Source organism: Centrocercus urophasianus, unplaced genomic scaffold (assembly GCF_019232065.1).
Source record: "Centrocercus urophasianus isolate 14NV4802_14NV808 unplaced genomic scaffold, USGS_Curo_1.0 seq_12, whole genome shotgun sequence".
NCBI classification, from domain to species: Eukaryota; Metazoa; Chordata; class Aves; order Galliformes; family Phasianidae; genus Centrocercus; species Centrocercus urophasianus.
The window spans coordinates 34,752,868-34,761,121 of record NW_024884364.1 but is presented as its reverse complement, the minus strand read 5'-3'; the positions used below and the strand labels follow the sequence as shown (position 1 = coordinate 34,761,121).

The 8,254-nt window shown below is 44.0% G+C and overlaps 1 non-coding gene across 1 annotated transcript; it reads right to left on the bottom strand.

Moving 5' to 3' along the window:
• Positions 1-6,443: 6,443 nt before the first annotated feature.
• LOC122156391 lies at positions 6,444-6,545 on the bottom strand. Its single transcript, XR_006167482.1, has one exon. It is a non-coding gene; the product is annotated as a U6 spliceosomal RNA (small nuclear RNA).
• Positions 6,546-8,254: the final 1,709 nt, after the last annotated feature.

Genomic DNA, 8,254 nt, shown 5'->3' with positions numbered 1-8,254 from the left:
AATTATAACATCTTGGTTATACAGATGAGTTTCAACAAGGCCAAATGCCAGGTCCTGCACTTTGGCCACAACAACCCCAAGCAATGCTACAGGCTTGGGGCTGAGTGGCTGGAACACTGTGTAGAGGAAATGGACCTGGGGGTATTGATTGATGCTTGGCTGAACATGAGCCAGCAGTGTGCCCAGGTGGCTAAGAAGGCCATGGCATCCTGGCTTGCATCAGGAATGGTGTTGCCAGCAGGAACGGGGAATGGGCTGCCCAGGGCGGTGGTGGAGTCACTGACCCTGGAGGTGTTCAAGCAACATTTGAATTTTGTGTTGAGGGACATGGTTTAGGGATAACTATTGGTGATAGGTGGATGGTTGGACTGGGTGATCTTTTAGGTCTTTTCCAACCTTGGTGTTTCTATGATTCTGTGATTCTCCAGGGATCTGTAGAGATAGTAAGTACGCCCAAGCAAAAAGCAAAGCTCACATAAGGGGCAATTCCTGGTGTGCAGGAGCTGACAAATCTCACTTTTATCGGTTTTTGTCAACAAAAGCCTTTATGCAGCATCTTCATAGCAGACAGCCACTAGTTTAATAATTCGCATTGGCCTCCAATCAAGGATACAACTGCACTGTTCCAGAGCATTTAGACAAAGGCACCAACCAAATTTCACAAGAAAGTGCCGCAGTCTCCATCATTCTTACACAACACTATGGCCAATACCATCCAACATTCCTTCTGCTGAAAGAAATACATCATGTTGAAAAAAAAGTCAAGATCCAGCCTGTGTAGTGCTGCCAGTTCACTTTGCCACTGCAGCCAAATACAAGCGGTACTAAACTTCAGATGTTAATTTAGAAGTCTCTGTTCTCCCCTTGCTCATTTATTTCTGGGTTCTGCATGGGTCTGCTTTGATCTGTGTATCCCCTTAGTCCATTCACAGACCACCCGTTTGCTGCCTTACAAGCCACCACAATGTGTATGTGTACCGTGGACTGAAACACCCTCTCTTTTTCCTTCCAGAGCCTTACTATTACAAAATGCCAAGAGTGAAACTATATTGTACATTAAGTAGTAATGGAAAAAACTACCTAGCAGGACACCTCCAATAGATTCAATAATGAGAATACAAAGGATATAGTGAAAAAAAAACAAAAAACAGAGGGACAGAAAATGTTGCCTACTTCAGAGAAAATGCAAAATAAACTTTTTCTCAAAGCATGCATGCTTTATTGCATGTATACAAGCAGAAGGAGATAGATGAAGTCTCAGAGGATTGTACAGTGGTTTATTAAGAGCACAGAAAAAGATGCAGAAGCAACAAAGTAACTTTCTCACTAGTCAGTTGATTGGGTCCCAGTAAGAATCGTAAAATCATAAGGAGAACAAGAGTCACAGTCATGGCAATTATTAAGAGGTAGCATAGATAAGAGCCAACACCTGATTCCTTCACATACCCTACAGTTCATCTGCCCTCAAGCTTGCCCAGGTTCCTGGCCTTCATCTCTGCTGGTCCCTGATAAACTCACACTATCTTTCCACACTGCAAAACTGTGCTCAGGGATACTCCATCCATTATGGATGATACATTCCTTCCTGCGCTGTGCCTAACAGCCTTGGTGCTTGCTGCTCAGGAAACTCAATACACATCCCATACCCTTCTGTGACTACCCATTAAAGCACTTATCCTTTCCATGAAATTATGAAGTTGTATGGCTCTAAAAATAGGCAGAGTGGTCTGGTTTGAAGCTGCGAAGCTTAAAGAATCAGTCAAGAGCAAAAAGCAGCCTGCTCTTCTCTATGAATATGAGAAAGTAATTTCCAAGGGCCTGAGACGCTTTGTTGCGCTTTTCTTTGAGAAGTAAATGACTCTGGCTTGAGTGTTGCCAACACAGAAAAATTGAGAAGTAAAAAGCAGCATGCTGTTTCATCGCCTTTTTAAGTCATCGATAGAACAAAATTTCAAATTGCTACGGCAACTGGCTTAAACAATACTCTGGAACTTGTGTGTATTTGTTCTATGACCTAAGACTGTGCTATTCTGCAAGGCAAAGGCATTAAGTCAGGACTTTATTCCTTTAACATATGGTGCCCAGGAAGATATTTGCTCTTGTGTTTTGTACTATGCACACAGTTAAGTGCACCAGCAGTAAGATTCATAAAGAAAGGCATTAGTTACTTGCATGTAAACCCCAAAACCTATGTATGGATTTAAAATATATGGAAATAAAATTAGAGACATAAAACTAAAGTTGCATAGATCCAGATGAGTGTTAACGAGTGTGAAGGCCTGAAAGAATAATGTGTTATTTTACTATTATTGTAACATATGTTTATCTTTAAAGAAGGTGGCTGTAAAAGGTATCACACAGAGGTTTAAGTCTGGTGGGTAAGTGCAAGTAGTGCTGGATTAGGTGGCTGGGGACTAGGCAAAGATCAAGGAAATTACGTCATTCCTGAATTCAGAGAACTCACCAAGGGAACGGGGGAGAATTCCACCAGAAAGCATTTTAGGAGAGTTGAACAGGAGGATGCTGGTGTACGTGTCTTTTAAATTCAGGAGCAGCTAACTCTCTGTGATGCATCCCACAAATAAGGCTAGAGATTGCAGTTCTGAAAGCATTGTTCCCTTCTGGATCAGTATCCGGAGATCCTTCTATTAAGTGACAAATTCAGCTCCCAGTATGAGACAGTAGATTTCGGCTCCTTTGCAGCAGGCTCTCCTCCTCTGACACCGTGATTATTGTGTACTGCAAAGCAACAAACTGCTTTTTGGGAACGTGTGTTTCAATGAAAACTGACCTATAAGGATGGGTTGATTTAAGACATGGGTGTCTAAGCTTTTGGCTTGCCTGGGCTGCACTGAGCAAAGAGGGATTGTCTTGGGCTGCATGAAAAAAAGGTTTTTATGAAAGTCTGGTAAAGAGGCATGATCACATTTTCCTTTGAGTTGAATATCTGATTGCAATGCAGTACATTCTGTTAGAAAATTTGCAGGTAAATTATGTCAACTGAAAATGGAGTCACAAAGACACCCAAAATAAAGGTAATTTTTCATCAGTCTTGAAACCAGTTTTCAAATTCTTTATCAAAACAGAAAGCAAGGCTGCATATTTTTCACTGTTCAAAGGGCTGTGTTTAGCCAGTGTATCCAAATCCAAAAAAATTATTTGTCATCACTTGAGTTAGCACAGCACTGTGACCTCCTCAGGTCCTCGTTTCAGCCCAGATGGGATTCATAGTGCACTGCTGTTCAGTTGGTACCGTGGGGCTGGGCTTTGTCTCACAGTTTCCATGATGGTGAGGGACAGAGGGAGGTCGCAGTGTGAGCTGGGCTGGGCTGCATGTGTCCTGTGGGCTGTGAGTTGGACATGCCTGCTCTAAGGGAATGGCCATGCGCTCACTGCATGCTGTTGCTGTTCCTGGCAGTGCCAAGGATAGGGCTCACAGTGAGACAGATATAGAAGGGTTTTGAGATGTGGGTTTCACCGAGAGGGCACACAGTAAATATATGATATATCTTAGCTTCAATAATATTTTCAGCAGTGAGTTTGGAGAGACCTGAAGAGCACTTTCACAGGCGAAACTGGAATTCAAAATAGTCCTGACTAAATAAAAATGTGATCTGAAATCAAGAGGATGAGACTCAGTGAGAGCAGGAAAGCTCTGATGTGCATCAGATTGAGCTGGCAAGACCAACAGCACTGCTGTGCAAAGAGATGCGGGGCTCAGAGCAAACCGGGGAGCAGGCATGAATCAACAATGTGATACTGTTGTACAAAAGGCAAATGTCATTCCAGGACATAGAAGCCTGCACTGTAAACAATTGCTCTGCTCTGCTCAGCATCCATGAGGCTGAAGCAGCTGCCCTGCACCAGGGCTTGGCACTGGACCTTGCTGGGGAAGAGGGTAGAGAGGAACTGCAAGGGGCTGGAGCACAGAGGAAAAAGCAGAAGGAATAATTTGTTTAGGCTAGAAAAGAGTTCCGCTGTAACCACTCATTAGAACAATATTAAATGCTGAAATTCACAAGGTTGCTGGCTGCTCTGGGAAGCTCTGGGAGAGTTGGAGCACTCCAGCAGGGAGGTGGTCCCAACATGCTTGGGAATGAGCAGGCTGCAGAGGTGACCCAGATTCACTCAGAGCTTCAGAGCCGGGAACAGCCCTGATGGTCTCCCAGGCCATCTGCCCACCCTCAATGTTTACAGTTTTGCAGTCCCACCCTCTCCTTGACCAAGATCCAAATGCATCAGACTTACCAGCTTTGAGCTCACATCACTGGTGGAAGGAGCAAAGGAGACATCGCACCATGCTGTGTATGTTAGTGAATGATGCTCACTGGCAGCATGTACTGTGGAAGTGGGCTTTGGACATGAGGGGTGGGAAGGACAGGATCCAGCTGCCTGTCTGTCCTCCTTCCAGCACCCTGGGGGGCTGGGCAGACATATTCCACCACAAGGAAGAGAAAAGACAGTAGAAAATCCCTTCTGGCTCTGGGTCTGCAGATGGGTTAGATTCATAAAAAGAGATAATCCAGTCAATTGAGAAGGTTTGGCACTAGAAGCAGGTTGATTCCCACTCTTCTTCAGACATTTCTTTATATAGACAGAAACTGGTTTGGAGGGTGAGGATGGGGTTACCTGCCTCACCCGTTCACCACTGGCCTGTTTCCATACTTGCTGGGGTTGCCTCTGCTGAGTCCTGTTGGTTTCAGGAGGTGAAAGGGAATGGTATCTCTCGCCATGGTCAAAATATGCCTACTTGTCTTCAGAAAACCAAAATCTCACTTTACTTAATAAAAAGTGCATCAATATATATACATGTATACACATACAACTTGATGTTCTGGCATTCAGATTGATACATCCAGTGGTGTTCTTATTTGCACAGTGTACCATAGCTGCTTTTCTGATGTCTTTCAAGTAACCCTCACCCACTCACTTCTTTCCCTTATACTTCTTACAGAATAAGGATTTTGATAAAGCATTTCAAGATTTCATCCACACTGAAAGGCGCTACAGCCCCCAGAGGTCTCCAGCACACTCATTACAGTACAATAGGTCCTGTTTACAGGCTCAGGATTTCATTCTGCACAACGTTACCCATGAAATTAAAAAACAAACTGCACTAAGCAATGTCAGGAATAGTCTCTCTCAGTCCAAGGTGAAGACAATGCACCAAAGCTGTGTCTAGGATTATTTTATACCATAGTATTTTCATAGAATCATAGAATCAACAAGGTTGGAAAAGACCAACAAGATCATCTAGTTGAACCTTTAGCCCATTGCCACCATGCCAACTGCCCATGTCTCTCAGTGCCACATCTGCACATCTCTTGATTACCTCCAAGAGCAGTGACCCCAGCACATCCCTGGGCAGCCTGTTCCAATGCATCACCACCCTTTCTGAGAAGGTTCCAATCTGAACTTCCCCCAGCATAACTTGAGGCCATTCTCTCTCATCCTATCACTGTTACCTCAGAAAAGAGGCTGATCCTCACCTCACCACAGCCTCCTTTATGGTAGTTGTAGAAAATGATAAGGTCTTCCCTGAGTCCCTCTTTTCCAGACTAAACAATCCAAGTTCGCTCAGCTGCTCACCATGAGATTTGAGCTTCAGACTCTTTAGAGCTCTGTTGCCCTTCTCTGGACATGCTCCAGGGCCTCAATGCCCTTTTTCTGGTGAGGGGCCCAAAACTGAACATAGTACTTGAGGTACAGCTTCACCACTGCAGAGCACAGGAAGGCGATCCCCTCCCTGGTACTTCTGACTACACTATTTCTGATACAAGCCAGGATGCCATGGCCTTCTTGGCCACCTGGGCACACTGCTGGCTCATGTTCAGCTGAGCATCAACCAACAACCCCAGGTCCATTTCTCTATGCAGTCTTCCAGCCACTCAGCCCCAAGCCTGTAGCATTGCCTGGGGTTGTTGTGGCCAAAGCGCAGGACTCAGTGTTTGGTCTTCTTGAAATTCATTCACTCAGCCCAGCTATCCAGCCTGTCCAGATCCCTCTGTAGAGCCTTCCTTCCCCCAGGCAGATCGACACTTCCAGCCAACTTGGTGTCATCTGCAAACTTACTGAGCATGCACCCAAACTCCAGATGGTCAATAACGATATTGAACTGGGCCAGATCCAGTACTGACCTACAGGGAACACCACTTGTGACTGGTTGCCAGTTGAATTTGACTCCATTCATCGTCACTCCCTGGGCCTGGCCCTCCAGTCGGTTTTTTACCTGGCAAAAAGTACACTTGCCCAAGCCATGGGCTGCTGGCTTCTCCAGAATACCGTTGGAGACAGAGACAAGACTTTACTGAAGTCTAGGTAGATTATGTCTACAGCCTTTCCTTCATCCGCTAGATCACTCGGTTGTAGAAGGAGATGAAGTTGTTCAAGCCAAATCTCTGTCTGATCCTCTGGTAATCCCACACATGTCACATGATCTGGAAAAAAAAATGGAATACTTCATGAATTTACCTGTCGTCCTTGTGCAGGGTCCATATAATCTTCTTTGTATCAGTTTGGTGTTAGTATATGTGCCGCCAAAGCATGAAAAACAGCTGCAAAGCAGATATAGATAGATAGATAGATAGATAGATAGATAGATACGTATGTATGTATGTAAACTGCCTCTCTGCAGTGGGTGCTCTCTGTTCTTGTTTTCCGCACTCTCCGACCATGGGGTCACTGCCAGTAATTTTACCACTAATGCGTCAACTCCATCAGATAGCTGGCATTTTGGTGGTACCTGCAGGCAGCAACAGAATGAAAATAAGTAACAGGAAATTAAACAAGCTCCTTTATAATTTAATTTCAATTAATTTGTTGTCTAGTCTTTTCAACAAGCTAATGTTGAACATCCCTGTTTTCTTAGTAGCTGTAGCCCACAGTGTGATCACATCAGAGAGTAACACTGCCCTCTGAAACTGGTCCAGAGCAACACAGGTGTAAACCTTCCCCACCACTCATACCAGAACATTCAGACCTTTCCACAAGACCCCTGTTGGCTTAGTAGTAAATCTGCAGAATCAAACAGATGATCCTATGCAGGGTAGAAATGTCCTTCCCGTCAGTGGTTATGATTTAATGCTTGTGCCTGCTATGTGTGTCAAGTAGCACAAGGCATTGTATTTTACCAATATCACATCTCTCTGGAAATATGTATCCCTTCAGATCCCCTTAGAGGGTCTGCCATGGAGAGGGACAGAGGGAAGTGATTTCCTCGATGAACCAAAAGTCTTTCCTCTGCCCCCATCCTCGTGACTGCTTCCTTGCAGGGCAGTGCACGCTACCAGGGTTTCTGAGAATGGAAAAGGAACATGTGATAGTGCTTTTAATGTCTGTTGCTTTTCCATGCCCTCCTCTGTGCTTGTCTCCTGGGGCTGTGCAAAACCTCCAGCCAAAAAAGCGCTTTGAGTAACCCTCCAAAAATCCTCCTCCACAGAGTCCAGTGTGCTGTTCCTGTGGGACATTACTGAGAAACAAAAAGCACTGTGGGCTTCCTAGTCATACAAAAGACCTTGTCAAAAAGAACAAACACACAAGTATCTCAGTTATTCTATTTAGCATAATTGCTGACTCTCACAAAGACCTTATCTCCATTGTTTGAGATGCAACCTCCAGCTTTGACAGCACTGGCATCATCACAGTCTTCATAGCCTGGGTTATGAAACACTGTGGTTGCTCCAGGCTTAGTGATTTTGCTTTGTTATTACATTACAACTATTGCGCTTCACAGCATCTCATGCAGAGGAAACACTCAAGGGCCCAGTCTTCAACTGGGACTCACCCTGTGAAGTGTATTTATATGTCAGAAAGAAATATGAAGCTGAAGGATATATTCATTACCCAGTATATGAAACTTCCATTCCCCCTGGCTCTCAAATGCCACACTGTCACAGACAGGAAACTTCTGCATTTTTATCAGTTATATACACTGCAAATTAAAAATGAAATAAAAAGGAAATGTTACTAGGGTCAAATTAGATTTTAGCAGAGATCCTCATAGAGCAAATAACTTGGAATATGTGCCACAACTAAAATGTTTCAATAAAAAATAGCATGTATTATGCATTTTCAATAGCTTTCTCCTGAACTGCATAATGTATTTTAGATAAGAATCCATTCAGAGATAGAAAAATTCCAGCCATTAAAAGCATGAGCTGATTACGACGTCCAAGAACTTGTTCACTTGGGCTTTACAAGCTTATTGATGCCATGAAGTTGTAGTAGGTTCCACAGTTCATGTATCTTTGGTGGA